Source organism: Ambystoma mexicanum, chromosome 10 (assembly GCF_040938575.1).
Source record: "Ambystoma mexicanum isolate Mex_15411 chromosome 10, UKY_AmexF1_1, whole genome shotgun sequence".
NCBI classification, from domain to species: Eukaryota; Metazoa; Chordata; class Amphibia; order Caudata; family Ambystomatidae; genus Ambystoma; species Ambystoma mexicanum.
Genome location: NC_090932.1, coordinates 1,422,028,815 through 1,422,046,664, shown reverse-complemented (window position 1 = coordinate 1,422,046,664; position 17,850 = coordinate 1,422,028,815).

Sequence of the window (17,850 nt, the reverse complement as noted above, 5' to 3'; positions counted from 1 at the left end):
TGGGTTTGATTCCTCAAAGATCCTGGTGAAATACTTTGTCCAGGTCAATGTGGTGATGCAATTAGATTGGACTTTGGCTTGATGTTGTGGCTGTGGGTTTATGAGACCCCAACAAATACGCGAGTTTCCTTCTGACACTGCTTTTAGCACAGACAATCCTCCTAAGTGGCTTCTCTCAGACATTCTGTTCCTTTAACAATTTCTATATCGATTACAGAGAAACCTCTTTTCTCGAAGGAATACCTTCAATTCCAAACCATCCCTTGCCAACCTCTGGATATTGCTACGCAGAGCTATTTTTCGCTCCATGGTCTTTGAATAATAACTATGGGGATGAATCTTCCTTGTGAGACCCTGTTTAATGACAGGTCTGTCAGTATCCCATAAGGGGTCAACAAATGATTTAGGGTCATGTAGATCGTCTACTACAGTGGCAGCTCCCAGTAGATCTTCCAATTTAGAATTGAGGTTCCCCCCTCTACGGCTGAACGTGACAAATTGATTCCTACCTTGATTTACCAAGAGCGTTGAGGAATGTGTTGGTTTTGGAGGACCCAAATTGTAATGGCCAAAGACTGCAGATAACGGTATGTGATCACTGGTACCTATCTCAACAGCTTTGAACTCCCGGCACTCCCTGAAGAGGCATTCAGACATTATTACATAGTCAATGGTAGAAGCAAGTGCTCCACTTCTCCATGTTTTAGCCAGCTGGATATCGCCAAGGATGGTACCATTTAAAATGTGTAGATTCCATTCCTCAAAGAAGATTGACCATGACCAACCATTCGCACATGAGTTCCCTCTGTGGGCCTCGCCATAATTCCCCGCAGGCAATTGGAGTTCAAGTCACCTACCACTAACACATTGGGCCTCATTACGACCCTGGCGGTAAGGGGTTAACAGCGCGGTAGAGCTGCCTGTGCCGTTAACCCCCTATCGCCTCATTACGAGGTCTGCTCGTGGGTCCCGCTAAGGACGCCTGGTAAAACCAGGCATCCTTAGTGGATCCCGCGAGCAGACCAGGATGCTAACAACAGCCCCGTCATTAACGGGCCCGTTGTTAGCATCCTCCCCATTGCCATTGAGCCCTATGGGGGCTCAAATGGGAATGGGGATGTACCAGGTCAGGGTTCCCTGAATGGGGAAATACCGGGCCTTCCAAGGTCAGAATGGCCCGGTATTTCCCCATTCAAGGAACCCGTACCCAGTACCCGGTATGGGGGTAGCCCATAGTTGTAATGAGGCCCATTGTCTTCTGGAAAGACAATACTTACAGTTAACAATATGTTTTTATTTTTGTCAACTCCCTGTTCCTTCCACATACATTAATCATACTCCCCTTTGGTGGCTTCTCAGCCATCCACGTGTCTTTCTCTGTCAAGAGACCCACCTCTTCCTTTCAATTTAATATGGGTAATCCCTGTCCTTTGGTTCTGTGAAATTTCAGGTTGTATAGCTGACACCTCTAGCCCTAGATCTTTTAGATCTCTTGCTGAATTCAACATAACCCTTACACCCAATCGGGATGTCGTCACCCTCTCCACTATATTTGTGATGTGGTCATAAAGAAAGCTTATACAATCAATGTCCCTCATTACGACCCAAGCGTTGGACCATGGTGCTAATAGCACCATGGTCCATGCCGGTAACTTACCGACTCCGCCATGGCGGAATGGGGAATTACCGCCCCATTCCGAGGTTGGTGGGGCGGTAATTCCCCATGCCGCCATGACCCTTCCCCATTCCCATTTTTGCCCCATAGGGCTCAATGGGAATGGGGAAGGCGCTAAGTACGGTGCCGCATATTTCGGCACCGTACTTAGCACCAAGGTCCCTTTGCGGGTTGTTTTTTTAACGCCTGCTAAAAGCAGGCGTTAAAGTGCCACCCGCAAAGGGACCTCTTAATCAGGCGTTAAGGGTTTAACGGCGCCGCCACCTTTTACGGCGCAGTTAACCCCTTAACGCCTGGGTTGTAATGAGGGCCAATGTCTTGGGAGGAAATAGATCTGGAATTTGTCTCATTACAGCCAAAATATTTTGCCTGTTCAGGCTGGCTTGACCGTGGGTTGGACCAGTTCTCTTCAGCCATATTATGGGTATGGCAAAGGGGCTTCATTCCTTCACTTCCACTTGGTCTTCTCCCTCGGCCTGGGCCTCGTTCGGAGAGGGCGTACAAGTCGACCCCTGAGTCTGTGGATCTTTGTCTGCAATGTTACTGGCTCCTTCATCATTTTGCCCTTTCAAAATGCCTGCCATCGTGGAAGTCACTTTGGGCCCGGGCAGATTTTATCTGTACTTCTCTGATATGTAGCCTGCTTAGCAGGCTCTCTAAGAAAGATGGGGGCCAGGTGTAAGGGTGTCTTCTTCACTTTATTTAAATTTTCGATTTGTAGAGCAATGCTGATTTCAGTAATTGTGGGTCTAGGCTGACTTTATTGCAATTGAGATGATTCAGTTCCAGAGCCTACGCCCGTGCCTTCCCGGTCTTCAGTCATGTCCACTTGTTAAGGAAAACATTGATTTGGTACATCTGGTATGACCCTACTGATGATTTTATTCAGGGCATTTAGGAATTGTCTTTTGCCAGAACTTTTTTGCTTGATTTGTTTTGCATTCTTATAGTTCTGAGGCTGAGGATGAGGAAGTTCCTTGAGAATGGGGGTCATTACGACACTGGCACTAAGGGGTTAACAGCGCCGTAAAAGGCTGCGGCGCCGTTAACCCCTTAGCGCCTTACTACGAGGTCCCTTTGCGGGACCCGACCTGAACGGCTGGTCTGGACCAGCCGTTAAAGTAGGGACCCGCAAAGGGACCTTGATGGCAATTACGGTACCGCAATTTGCAGTACTGTAATTGTTGCCTTCCCCATTCCCATTGAACCCTATGGGGCAAAAATGGGAATGGGGAAGGGCCATGGAGAAAGGGGGAATTACCGCCCTGCCAACCTTGGAAAACCTTGGACCATGGTGCTAATAGAAGTATGGTTTAGCGCCGGAGTCCTAATGAGGGCCAATGTATTTTCTTTGTCGGGCATCCTTTCTTTTCTTTGCTTTGGCATTTTTTCTTGTTTCTTCCACCCGACCTGCTTCTTCTTTGACTAACGGTCCATTCTGTACGACCTCAGCCGATGGTGGAATCACTAAAGGTAAGACCATGGCATGGGGCCTCATTACTACCTAGGCGCTAATGGGTTAACGGCGCTGTAAAAGGCTGCGGCGCCGTTAACCTATTAGCGCCTAATTACGAGTCCCTTTGCGGGACCCGACCTTAACGGCTGGTCTACACCAGCCGTTAAAGTAGGGACCCGCAAAGGGACCTTGGTGCTAATTACGGTGCCGCAATTTGCGGCACCGTACTTAGCGCCTTCCCCATTCCCATTGAGCCCTATGGCTGGAAGGGGGAATTACCGCCCCGCCAACCTTGTAATGGGGTGGTAATTCCCCCTTTCTCCATGGCGGAGTCGGTAATTTACCGGCATGGACCATGGTGCTAATAGCACCATGGTCTTCCGCCAGGGTCGTAATGAGGCCCATGGTGTTGGCCAGTCTGTTCGGCTGAATCTGTTCCCACATCATTTGACCTCTTTGTTGGTGTTTCTGAAATGGCCTCCCCAGAAAGGGCCAGCCTTATAAATTCTTCAAGTGCTGATGGCGACAAAGGGTTATCGTCCAGAGGGATATATTCAAAAGAACCTACCACGTTTCAGTGGTCCACCATCTTGGCCTCTCGTTGAGTGTAGTTCATGTTCGAGGACCACCAGGTGGGACTTAATCTCCTTGCATATCATAGATTGATTGCAGTTTTCTTCCTTTAGGAGACATAAGTCCTTACAGACCGAAGAATTTAATAAACAACTTGGGCCAACCATTGTGGAATCGCATGTCCCCACCTCCTTGGTTAATTCCAGAAGTGTACCTGACTGAGTTTGAACTTCAGTTCTCAGTGATTCAAATACGTCCACCAGGGAGTTGAGAACAAAGCTCAAGGGTAATAGAGTTGGATTTAACAATGAGCTTTTGTGGATGGAAGCTACAGGGGACTGACTGTGATCTTCGTTGGGAGGCCCGTCCAATTGGGGCCCAATAGAAGTGGAAGGTAAGGCCACACTGTCCAGAGAATCACATATACCCTCATCATTGGTCAGCCTCAAGTCCACTTCTCGCATGCCCATTAATGCGACATCCACTACTGGATGTAATTGATCAGAACATCTTTGTTTACTAAGTATACTGTCACTCAATGATCTCCTCTTATTGGACATCACCTTTGGCATTCTCTCATGAAATGTTGTCGAAATCGGGTGCCTTCAGGTCATCCTTCCAACTCAGGGTCCCGCTTCTTAAGTTTTAACGACTGGGAATCTGCCCGCTTGGGGAAAGCCTCTAAAAATCTTGTCAATCAAGATAGTCACTTATTTCCACAGTTACACAGTTACACATCCAGGAGGATTGGAAATGTTTGTGGGCTTTGTGGGCGTGTGCGTTGGAAACGTATAAGTTGTTACCTGGTGTCGATGTCCATGTCTGTAATGGAAGTTCACAGGCCAATGCTCCACGGGAACACACAACACATTCTACTCCGCACTCGCTCCGCTTCGTTTGGGAGCCAGAGATTTTCTCCTCCTAGGACTGCCTTCAAGAATTGACACAATGGAAAGACTCATTCACAGAGCTCTGAGAGGATGTAAAGACTTGTGCACACACATGGCAACACACTCTACTCCACACTCATCCCACCTCGCTTTGAAGCCAGAATTTTCTCCTCCTAGGACTGCCTTCAAGAATTGACACAATGGAAAGACTCATTCACAGAGCTCCCACAGGATTACCACATGGCAAAACACTCACTCTGCACTCGTTTGTATGTATTTTGTTTAAATAAGACACCAGTAGCTTACCTTTGTTGATCTTCTTGCATTTCTATCGTTCAAATAGGAAGAGAACAGGTTCTAGATTTCACATGGTATGAAATTTAAGGGCCCCTCGTTGAAAATGGTGCTTTCATGTTGGTGCTGTGAGCCCATCATACATTGGAGTCTGGACCTTGGTGCCACCGCTAATGTATGCATGATTTATGTCGGCAGAGTGCCCTGGAGAGCCAATGACCTTTGTAGAAATAATTGGCAATTGCATTTCATTACTTCCGGAAAGTAAACCAAAATGGCCACCTCTTGCACTGCTTAATTTATTTTTTGAGAATCGGGCCTAACTATGTTAACAGTCTATTTAACCTGCCTTGAATCTGCGGAGTAAGAAGTGGTCAGTAGGCATGCCTGGGCGGTTGTTGGAATAAGTTCATACTTTTTTTATGCAATTGAAAGAAGGCAACTTGATCAACTGTGCCACTTGGTATTTAGTGTTCTATAAGGAAATGATGCACAGAATATTAATATTATAAATCATACTGTGAGCATAATTAGGTTATTTAGACCAATATATTGTTTTTATTAGTACTAGCGTGAGTACTTGATATTGAAACATTGTAATGTGATAGACAGCCTGTGTGTGCCATTGATATCCTGTGAACTAATTAACTATACGTATCAGCTAAATCTAGACCCGCATATATTGTAATAAACATCTATTAGTCATCACTCCTTAGAGCAAGAATGTCCTGACCACTTTAATCTGCCACTTAGATAAGTGCATGGAAGATCAATGGAAAAACATTGGGCCTCATTACGACCCCGGCGCTAAACCATGGTGCTATTAGCACCATGGTCCATGCCGGGGTCCGCCATGGTGAACGGCGGAATTACCGCCCCATTCCAAGGTTGGCGGGGCGGTAATTCCCCATTCACCATGGGCCCTTCCCCATTCCCATTTTTGCCCCATAGGGCTCAATGGGAATGGGGAAGGCGCTAAGTACGGTTCCGCATATTGCGGCACCGTACTTAGCACCAAGGTCCCTTTGCGGCACCCTACTTTAACGCCTGCTAAAAGCAGGCGTTAAGGTCGGGTCCCACAAAGGGAACTCGTAATCAGGCGTTAAGGGTTTAACGGCGCCGCCACCTTTTACAGCGCCGTTAAACCCTTAACGCTAGGGTCGTAATGAGGCCCAATTGTTTATTTAAGACAATGGGCCTCATTACGACCCAGGCGCTAATGGGTTAACGGCGCCGTAAAAGGCTGCGGCGCCGTTAACCTATTAGCGCCTAATTACGAGGTCCCTTTGCGGGACCCGACCTTAACGGCTGGTCTACACCAGCCGTTAAAGTAGGGACCCGCAAAGGGACTTTGGTGCTAAGTACGGTACCGCAATTTGCAGTACCGTACTTAGCGCCTTCCCCATTCCCATTGAGCCCTATGGGGCAAAAATGGGAATGGGGAAGGGCCATGGAGGAAGGGGAATTACCGCCCCGCCAACCTTGTAATGGGGCGGTAATTCACCCTTTCTCCATGGCGGAGTCGGTAAATTACCGGCATGGACCATGGTGCTATTAGCACCATGGTTTTCCGCCTGGGTCGTAATGAGGCCCATGCCTTAGTTCCAGACTAAAAAGATATGTCCAAATGCAAGTATTTTGCCCTATAAATCAAATCCACTAATGGTCTTATATTGTAAGCTAATACGAAAGATCACCAGAGCCTTTATCAATGGTTGTACGATTGACAAGGGAAGGTTATTTTCAGAAACAGATGCTTGCGAGGTCCATTTACCCATGATGCTAAAACGCATTATGTAGAGGGAAATGATGTTCCATTAGGCTTTACATGATGAAGAACAGGTCAACATAGCAATATAGGTCTGCTACTGATAATTATCAGCCCACACTTATGAACCGCAGCTAATTGTAAAGTAAAAGACAGCTTACAATGTGCACAAGGCAAATGACAATTGGAAATAGATATCAGTTGTAATTTTGAAACCGTTTGTCACATTGAAATATTGAATGCAGAAATTAATTCAGCTGATAAAGGAGAGTCAAATACATATTAATGTATCTTTTGTTCACAGTTTGCATATTGTACTAACACAATTGTGCACAGTGACAGAAATGCAAATTATAGCATTGGATACATTTTATTTTCACAAGTACAAATATGCAATTTTCCCCATTATCTAATATTTATTACATTATTTATGTTAAAAATGATTGTTGCACCTAAGCACCAGCCATCATTGCAAAGAATGGGGCTACTTAACAGATGGTAGATAGCCATTATGACACATCTGTGTAATAGGTCAAGAGAAACAAGAAGGAAGGCGCTAGTGTGCATGAGAAAATGAAAAGAGCTGTTCACAAGGAAGTCCAATCCAAATTGTAGTGTCACACGATGCTGGCGGGAGAGGTTTACAGCAGTATCAAAAGTGTTGTTTGCATAAGAAAACAAAAAGATGGACGTGGATATTTTTCCCACCACTTTTTGACACAAAAACAATCTCCCTAAAATAACCTGTACCTAAACTTCAAGAAAGTAAAGAGTACTGGGCCCAGAAATGATTTCCAACAGATCTAGAAGGTGGCAAGAGTAGGGGGATACCTTCATAGTTAGATCCAAGACAGCTGAGGAGAATCAGGTGGCCTGGATAACCAGTGCCTTCCAAATATTAACCAGTGGAAAGTGTCAAACCAAAGAGGGTTTTAGAGATATCATAGATGCCTCATTCCTGTCCATGTGATTTATTTTAACATACCAACAAATATAACTGACATTCTGTATTTAAGCATAATTCCCCTTGAAATAGAACTCTGAAATATGTTTTTTTTTTCTACCAAAATTAAGTAAAATATTTAATTCTTGTGCTTCTTACAGAAAGTGTAGAGCCTCCTCGAATCTTTGTTTTCATGTACCGGTTTAACAGATTTGGCAACGGAATTAAATATTCTTATATGAAACTGCCTTTTTTATGATTAAATGTTATGAAATAGAATAATTCACAAATTTTACAAAAGAGAGGTGAGGAGAATGTGTTAGGATATTCAAGTTTAGAAACCTTATGTTCAATCTCCTCTTCCCTGTAAATGCATTCCTTTCAATGTATGCACAAATGAAACAAAAAAACAAAACCCAATTCCTGTGTCGATGTACTTAAAATAAATAACCATTCTGTTCCTATAAGAGAAAATGACATTTGATTCACATACTATTTTATTGAAATAAAAGGATGTTTTCATGAATTTCTTTTGCATAGCTCATTTCAATATTTTACTCATATGTCAATTGTTGATTGTTTGAAATCATAACTGGCAATAGTTTCTAGATTGGCAACAGATTATATAATTAAATACCTGAGTACATTTTATAGAATAGACATTCATATTTGATAATTTATGTCTGAATTTTGGTGCAAATAGATAGAGTAGACTGAATATTTTATAGTGCTAGAACATGTTGGTATAATGCTAGAAAATATTAGTGAGACAAAAGTAGGTAAGTTGCATAGTATCTATTATCATTACGGTCTGAATTCATGTGCAGTGTTTTGGCCTTCCTTCCCCAACATAATGAGTTAGGAGAACAACAGAAGTTTTCTGGTTTGTCATATTACATAAAACACAAATATTTTGATTAAAGGAGCCTGTTTCTTGTCACAGTTTATGACGTAGGATTGTCGGGCAGTAGGTAATTCCTCGCAAACAAAAGAACCACTATTAAAATAATATATACTCCTTAGACGTTCATTATGTTGTGCATTGAAACTGTAAAATGTGCTGACTTACAGGTAGGCTATATTGAGAAATCACACAGAACACATTAACTTGCTTCTTGTTGCAATATTCAATGTTATTCTGCATTCCAGCTGTTGTTATTCTTTACAATGACTCCTTAACAGATTAAATCTTATTGGCCATGATATAACCTGCTTAGATTTATAATCACCAAAAGAAAATGTGTAACCTGGAAAGCTAATAAAAAGTATGTGTTACGTTTGGCATTTGGTCTAAACAAGAATGCTAACTCATTATGTACTGTTCTGTTTTACAACGCCTTTGACAGACTAAGTACGATATTTGTGCTACAGTAGACTGCTGAAGACTTTTGAAGCTGTATACCTCCTTTAATTAGCATCTAACATATTTTTATGTGCCTAAAATGACCTTGAAACTATCCAGGGGCTTCAAACGTCATTTGAAGTTTGAGGTTTGAAGGAAGATTGGTGAAGATACAGAGGCAAACTGAATGTGTGTCATTAGTTCCTCAAACTTCCTTCAATTTTAGGAAGAAAATCTGATGGTTCCTGGTATCTGTATTTTGGAAATTTGCCTATAGCTTCAACTCGGGTATACAAAATGCTTTAGCTAACAAAATCACCTCTCTTAAAACGAAGATAAGCATTAAAAAAGATTCCCTTCTCGCTTCTACCAAACCTTGTATCCTGATCCCTAAAAGGACACACCCCACCCAGTCGCATACCCCTGCGCCCAATCCCCATTTCAACTTCCATAAAGTATCTACTAAAGAGGTTGAAAACGTCATTCTCACCCTCAAACCCTCTAATTGCCACAGAGACCTATGCCCTGCACAACTGATAAAGGATGTAGCTCGTGATCTCGCACCATTTATTACCAAACTAATAAATGCGTCATTCACATCAGGCACCATACCTAACAACTTGAAACAATCCTGGGTCCTCCCCCTTCTTAAAAAACCTAATCTAGACCCTGCTACTCCTACTAACTATCGCCCCATCACCACAGAACCATTCATACTGAAAATCCTCGATAAAATAGCATATCTACAAATCCAACATTACCTTGAACACTTCCATCTCCTTGGAGTCCGACAATCGGGCTTCAGGCCTCAACACGGTACTGAAACCGCACTCATAGATCTCAAGACACAGATAGATGAGCTGAGAGATGAGGGTAAGACTGCTCTATTGCTACTCCTTGATCTCTCAGCTGCTTTCGACTTGGTCGACCATGAGATCTTATGTAACAACTTACAAAAAGCAGCCCATTTCTCTCAAGAGGCAACCAGCTGAATCCAATCCTTCCTAAACAACTGCACGATGAGAGTTTTCTCCCAATTAGCAGCAGCCGACCCATCATCTATCACCTGTGGTGTTCCCCAGGGATCCTGCGTCTCCCCAACCCTGTACAACATTTTCACGACGCCCCTTTTTGATGGTCTGGGGATCACCTACACTAACTATGCCAATGATACCCAGATCCTCATCCCGTTGACGGGGGATTAGGACAAGGATTTGGCCTTTGTCAACAATGTGTACCTCATCATCCAGGCATGGATGGCCTTACGTGGTCTATGCCTGAATGATGACAAAACAAAACTCCTCATTCTAGGGTCTCCACATAACCTTAACAAATTAGACCTAAACTACTCCTCTTTCGTAATTGATAATAATAAGATCACTGTAGCCAAGGAGGTCAAAACCCTTGGCTTCTACCTAGATTCCACTCTCACATTCAATAAGCAAGTTAATGCCATGGCATCCGCCACATCTTACACTTTCAAACTTATCAGAGCAGCCAAACCATTCCTCTCACCCTCTAATTGCATCACCCTAGCCAGGGCGCTGATCCTATCCAAACTGGACTATGCAATGCGCTTTATGTAGGTTGCAACAAAAATATCTTGAATAAAATTCAAATCCTACAGAATAACGCCCTAAGAGCGGCCCTTAGCATCCCAAAGAAAGCCCACATCTCTGAGACTAGAAGATCCGTCAATTGGCTCTCTACGAAAGACAAAATCTTCCTCAAATCTGTCTCTCTGACTCACAAATGCCTCCACCAAGCAGTCCCTCAATAGCTTATAACTAAATTCACCAGACCAGTTTCTTCCCACCCCCAGAGAGGTTAATTCCAATCTCCTCCTTGTGCCTAGATTTAAACGCACGATGTCTGGAGGGAATAGCTTTCCTGTTAAAGCAGCGCAATTTTGGATTTCCCTTCCACCTACTTGCAGGGAGGACCTCACGTACCGCCAATTCAGATCGAAGACCATTCAATGGCTTAAGAACCATGATATATAACGCCTGCCTGCTGCGCCACTCTACTATGACAGTAAATCTGTACACATAGGTGGTCAACTGATCTGCTTATATACAATTCATGATATATCCTGCATTTTGTATCTGTATATTTTTGTAAGTTATGCCTCTCTGGCTTTCATTGCCTTTGATGCTCCAGTAATGTAACCTCAGCTGGATTTCATCCCTATGTATGTAACAAGCTTCGCAATCCTCTTGATGCCTCTGCGCCCTGCTACCCCCGGGTTAGGTGCACACTATAAATAAATAAATACAAATACAAATACAAACTCTACTTTAAGAAATCCAAGCTTTCTCTTTCTATATAAGAGGTCTGGAAGCTATGCCATCCTAATGCAATTTGAATTGCACAGAATGAATTCATAGTGTCTGCTGTGTACAAGCCTCCCCGCCACTGAGAATTCATGCCCAGAAGATAGGGAGAGAAATTAGCCAAATTTGGCATTTCGAGGATCTTCACAATGAGTCATATGGACCAAACAGCCTGACTTGGCATGATTTCTATGCCTTCTAAAATCCAATCTTAAGATGTTTTTCTCTGTCACAATGTCTTCTAAAGACACTTCTGCATGCTCAATAACGTCTGGGCAATCACTGTTTATAGCTTGTATTGCCTTCTTTTGTGGAGAGATTGCTGTACAGAAGCTGCTATCCTCTGTGTTGAGTGCCATTCAGAAGTATGAAGTTGTTGATTTCCTCCAGTTGGAACATTGGGTGAGCAGATTTCTCCATTGTGTGATCTTTTCAAGGTTGTTTACATTATGTTGCTCTGACTGCTGGCTGTTGCAGGAGGTTTTACCGATGGCCCTAGCACACCACAGTCCAAAGACAGGGTGCCATTCTGTGCAAGAAAAGGAAATACCCTGTCACACGTTGCTTGATGATTCACATGGGGAATCCAAGGAAGCCAGCAGACACCAACAGAACTGTGAGTGTAGCATGGGTGGGGTGTAGAGCAATTACTCTACTCCAGAAAGCCCCTGTCACTCTACCTTACCTTCCATAGCGTAGACTGCTATAGACTTAAACAATACATACCTAGGAAGACTTGTGACCACTGTAAATGGATTGTAAATGTTGCCTTGTGATGCATATGAACTTACTTGCCAAGTTTAACTAGTGCCACACATGTAGGGAACTGAACTTTAGCTTGCACCGCTTCTAGATAGAAATGTGACTGTTAGCACGTGCCACACTCGTATATAATTCTGAACTTTAGCTTGCACCACATCTAGATAGAAATGTGATTGTTAGCATGTGCCACACTCAGGATTCTTAACTTTAGTAGCTTGCATCGCATCTAGATAGAAATGTGAATGTCAGCATGTACCGCACCTAGATGGAATCCCATAATTGCAAGGACAGCAATGCCAACTAACCAACCAACTAACAACTCCATCCCTCTGCTTACACCTCCCAAACTCTAACCAAACACAACCACAAGACTAAAACACAGCAATCGGCACAAACTTCACAACAATGCAACAACAAAACAAACCACACATAGACTTGCACAACAGCATACGACGACTACGGACAGTAAAACACCCCAAGCCCAGCCAACAGCACATCACTGCTCTCTTTCACTTTTCCAGCTTATTCCCACTAACCCACCCCCTCTCCTCCTCTTTTTCAGAGCCGCCAGAGCGGCAGGGGACCACTTTGGTGGTGATAGTGCATGGTACAAATGTCCTTTAACACTAACATTAACATTAAAATGCCCTGGCTGACATTAGAAGTGTGCCTATTAACATGCCCTGGCTGACTTTAGAAGTGTGCCTATTAACATGCCCTGGTTAACTTTAGAAGTGCGCCTAATATCCTCTCTGTGCAAAGTTGAATCTAGAAGTGTGCCTATTAGCGTGCCTTGGTTGAATTTAGAAGTACGCCTAATATCCACTCTGTGCAAAGTTGAATTTAGAAGTGTGCCTATTAGCGTGCCTTGGTTGAATTTAGAAGTATGCATAATATCCTCTCTGTACAAAGTTGAATTTAGAAGTGTGCCTAATAACGTGCCTTGCCTGATTTTAGAAGTGTGCCCTCGTTGAATTTTGAAGTGTGCCTAATATACCCTCTGTACAAAGTTGAATCTAGAAGTGTGCCTAATAACATGCCCTGGTAGACTCTAGAAGTGTGCCTATTAACGTGCCCTGGTTGACTTTAGAAGTGTGCCAAATAGCGTGCCCTTCTTGAATTTTGAAGTGTGCCTAATATTCTCTCTGTGCAAAGTTGAATCTAGAAGTGTGCCTATTAGCGTGCCTTGGTTGAATTTAGAAGTACGCCTAATATCCCCTCTGTGCAAAGTTGAATTTCGAAGTGTGCCTATTAGCGTGCCTTGGTTGAATGTAGGAATGCCCCTAATATCCTCTCTGCAAAGTTGAATTTAGAAGTGTGCCCATTAGCATGCCTTGGTTGAATTTAGAACTGTGCCTAATATCCTCCCTGTGCAAAATTGAATTTAGAAGTGTGCCTATTAGCGTGCCTTGGTTGAATTTAGAAGTATGCATAATATCCTCTCTATACAAAGTTGAATTTAGAAGTGTGCCTAATAACGTGCCTTGCCTGATTTTAGAAGTGTGCCCTTGTTGAATTTTGACGTGTGCCTAATATCCTCTCTGTACAAAGTTGAATCTAGACGTGTGCCTATTAGCGTGCCTTGGTTGAATTTAGAAGTACGCCTAATATCCTCTCTGTGCAAAGTTGAATTTAGAAGTCTGCCTATTAGCGTGCCTGGTTGAAGGTAGGAATGCGCCTAATATCCGCTCTGCAAAGTTGAATTTGGAAGTGGGCCTATTAGCGTGCCTTGGTTGAATTTAGAAGTGTACCTGATATCTTCTCTGTGCAGAGTTGAATTGGGTTGCCTAATATCCTCTCTGTGCAAAGTTGAATTTAGAAGCGCACCTAATATCCTCTCTGTGCAAAGCTGAATTTTAGAAGGGTGCCTAATAGCATGCCCTGGGACTAATGAAGTGGATGGAACGAGTGAAATGGGTGAAATTAGTTAAGTGAATGGAACGTGTGAAGATGACGTATGTGGATGGATGATGAATGGAGTAAGGATAACATGGGTAGAACGAATGAAAGGAGCAGTGTGAAGATGACCTATGTGTATGGATGATGCATGGAGAAAGGATAAAGTGGGTAGAACGAATGAAAGGAGTAGTGCATAAAATGGTGGAGTGCATAAAATGGTGGAGTGCATAAAATGGTTGAAGTACATGGAACGATGTGGGAGTGCACGGAAGGGATGTGGGAGTGCACGGAACGGATGGGAGTGCACGGAACAGATGGGAGTGGTTTGGAGGGCATGGAACGTCTGAAAGAACAATGAAAGGAATGGTCTGAGTGCTTGAAACGGTCGTAACGCACGGAACAGTCGGAATACATGGAAAGGATGAAGCTCATGGAACTATTGGAATGGGCGTGATCTCAAGCACCTAAAATAAACCACCATATTCACATCTCCACGCTTACTCTCTTCTTTACACCACCACTCAAATAGAACACAGCGATACTATGACACCATTCGGTATAGCTGTTCTCATACCATCATCTGCCTCATACACCCCATCACTCTTACTAAACACTGCTGGTTACACACCCCCCAGCCAGGCGTTCTTCTCAGGCCTAACGCAGTCACAATCGGTCTGGATAAATCCTACCAGAACGAACACATACTCTTGACCTCTCAACCACCACTCCTACCGCTAAGAAGCAGCTATTACACGAATGCCACACCAGCTGCACACATAGCCGGTGCTCACACGCACCTTTGACTCCCTCTACTCTCTCTACTGACTTGAACTTCGGTTCCCAAAGGCGTTCAACCTACCAGCACCTTCAGACCATACCAATGGTACATAAGGCGCTATATAAATGCAAAATAACATAACATAACATGGTTAATTCCTCACTTGTATTCAAACCTCTTTGAAAGCGGCAAAGGATTCCCACTGTTTACAAAATCTGTGATCACCTGGTCAAAGTGGGATTCTCATAATGATTTTCCACCTTGTTTCTTAACTCGGAAACCTCCCCCTTCAAAGAGGATTCCTAGGGAGACAGATTACAAGCTGCCCATGGGGAGACTACAGGATCGGGAAACATCTTTTTGTGCTGAGCTGCCCCTGGCCCAGGCATAAAAAGAGCATACCTATTCATAGGGAGAAGCCTCACTCTAGGTTGCTGCATTTCTAACGGCCTTTGATCCTAGTGTGAATGGGAGAGGGTGTGGTTAGAGTAGTCAGGAGTGATCTGTTCAGTGGAAGGAGACTTCCACCATTTTGTTTCTGTCTGCCTCTCTTTCTCTTCTTCCTGTACTATCCACCTCATGTAGAGCAAAACACTTTGGGTGTGATGTTAGAAGTGAAGTGGGAGAATGGAAGAACAGGCTCCCGCCCTTCCCCTCTCGTGCTTGGCCTAGTGGATCACGGCCCAGACACCCGCCACGAGAGGAGTTTGCCTATCTACCGGACGACCAAATACCCTGGTACAGGAACATACGGATGTGCCCATCTACCTGCCCAACAGCCCGCCCTGTCCATGCCGACACCTGCGGCACGGACCAACTCAACTAAACCTACACGTCGTTAGAGATACCATGACGACCTAGCCAACGGTCAGCACACCTGTGCAAATATACACACCGGACACTCCCGCACCAATCCACACGAAGAATATACTCAGTGCTATGACGTAGGCAACAGGCATACTCACGGACGTACATCTTTATTATTTTCCACATAGGCTTTCAAAATGCAGAAACGCAAGACGCATCATGAACTTATATAAAAAAAGGCTTGCTCACGCTTCTTCTAAGAGCCATGTACCATAATGAAAAATATAACGGGGACACGATACTGAGGACAAAGCAATATGATACCGTAACCTAAAGCGCTCTGCATCAAACGGTCCCACCTATGCACCAGGCCCAAGGAGGCCGCAGGCAAAAGCTTCCATGAACATTGAATGAGCAAGAACTGGGTTGCTGACCCTGCAAAATGAGCCCGGCGAAAGCACACCGCCAAGGGCACGATGTTGCAATCTCACACGCTGCAAGCCAACGCCAAGGTCGCACCTGCAAGGTAAACCAGGCACACAGCAGGAAAAACAATATTAATTGTGTTGAATTTTGCCTCAAACACGGTCCCACCTCACGTGACAAAGTCAAACCTGACAAGATGCCAAGCCCAGGAGGAAGGAGACGCCTGAATCCCACGTTTCGAGACACAGGCAGATACAATTAAAAGACTCATTTGGACATCTGCAGCAGTGGGAGTATTCGACCTCCCAACATATGAATAAATCCTCACATTGTTTACACCTACCCATATTAAAACATTGTTGCAAATGACAGGTGCACCGCGAGCTGGGAACAGCGATAGTCCCAGACTGGGAGGTCCGCGAGCGGACCAATTAGAACTCAGGGGTTCTTATCACTGACGCCATTCACATTGACCAATCCTCAGAGGTCTTCATGTAACAATTTTCATGTATCAAATTGAAGGGACAGCCCAGGTATACCACCTGACTAACTCTCAGCCAATAACACCGTCCTCTATATGTGCGCTATACTAACCCTACCACTCGAGTAACCAATCCAGAATGGGTTTTTTGCTAAAACTTTCCAAGTGACGCAAGTAGCACGTCATACTAAGGTAAAAAGGGCCTGCGAGCCCCGCGATTGTGTGTGTGTGTCAGGACGGACGCGTACGCTCCTTGACCCATCCTTGCCGTTTTGTCTAATAAACAGCAGAGTCACCTTGCTTCTTGCGTGTGTCTCATACTCTATCTCTTTTGGGATATACGGGAGGAGTTGGGGCCTCCCTGCCCGGAGGTCTGCGGACGGCCCGGCTGACCCCGGCAGAATTTCCCCCCCGACAAGTTGGAGGCACTGCTGAGATCTGTTTAAGATCTGCTTTTTTATTTTTACTTTTTCCAGGTAATCGCGTTGCGAGGAGGCCCGGCGGCGCGGCCCCCTCTGCCGTTGCCCCCTTCTGAGGACTACAGGACCATCGCGGAGCTGCGAGAAGACCGGACAGCGCAATCCGGATATTGGCCCTCGGGAGCCGGTTGAGAAGTATCCCGCCCGCAGTTGGCGAGTGTCCAGACGTGGTCCAGACGAGGGGAGGTGGCGAGCCGCTTGGAGGGGTGCACGCAGTCGAGCGGCCCCGCATCAAGAGAACTTGGTGAGCATGCCACGCACAACAAGCAATGTGAAATTGTGAGGGAGGGGGGAGGAATTAAATACGGGAGGTGGGAGGTGTTGCACAAGTGCGCAGCGAAGGTTTGACAATTTAGTGTTGGCAATGGAATGAATGGTGGCCGAGCGAGTGTGAGAGCAGTCGGCTACGTTACGCGAAGGGGGGAGGGCGGAGCACGAAAACATCACTTGCGGCCGCTCGTAGACACTGATTGGCCTAGGTCGCGACTACGTGTAAGAGTGTGTGTGTGTGTGGTTTCCTACGATTTGGCATTTATTGATCAATGAGTAGATGAGGATCCCTATTGTTCGAGCAAGAAACTCGATAGGTAGATGACGTTTCCCTGCAGGCGGTAGCTAGTTAGTTGCCTAATACGGAAGATAATTGGCTGGTTAAGCCCTCCTGTCGAGGGGCGTATCACACGCGAGGCGACGCAGCGTGCGCAGTCCGATTATATTATTGATTACCTTGTTCCAGGAGTGACAGGAAGACAGCTGTGAGGATAAGGGGGTAGATTGCAAGTGTATTTTGAACTTAAAGAATATATGAAGAACTTACCAGTAGCTCGAGGAGATCGGTGACATCACCAGTAGGGCTTTCATAGGATATCCCGAGCACAAGGCATCTTTCTTTCTGAGAGTGGTTGGGAAGAGAACTGTGGTAAGGGAGTGGAAACGGAGATAAA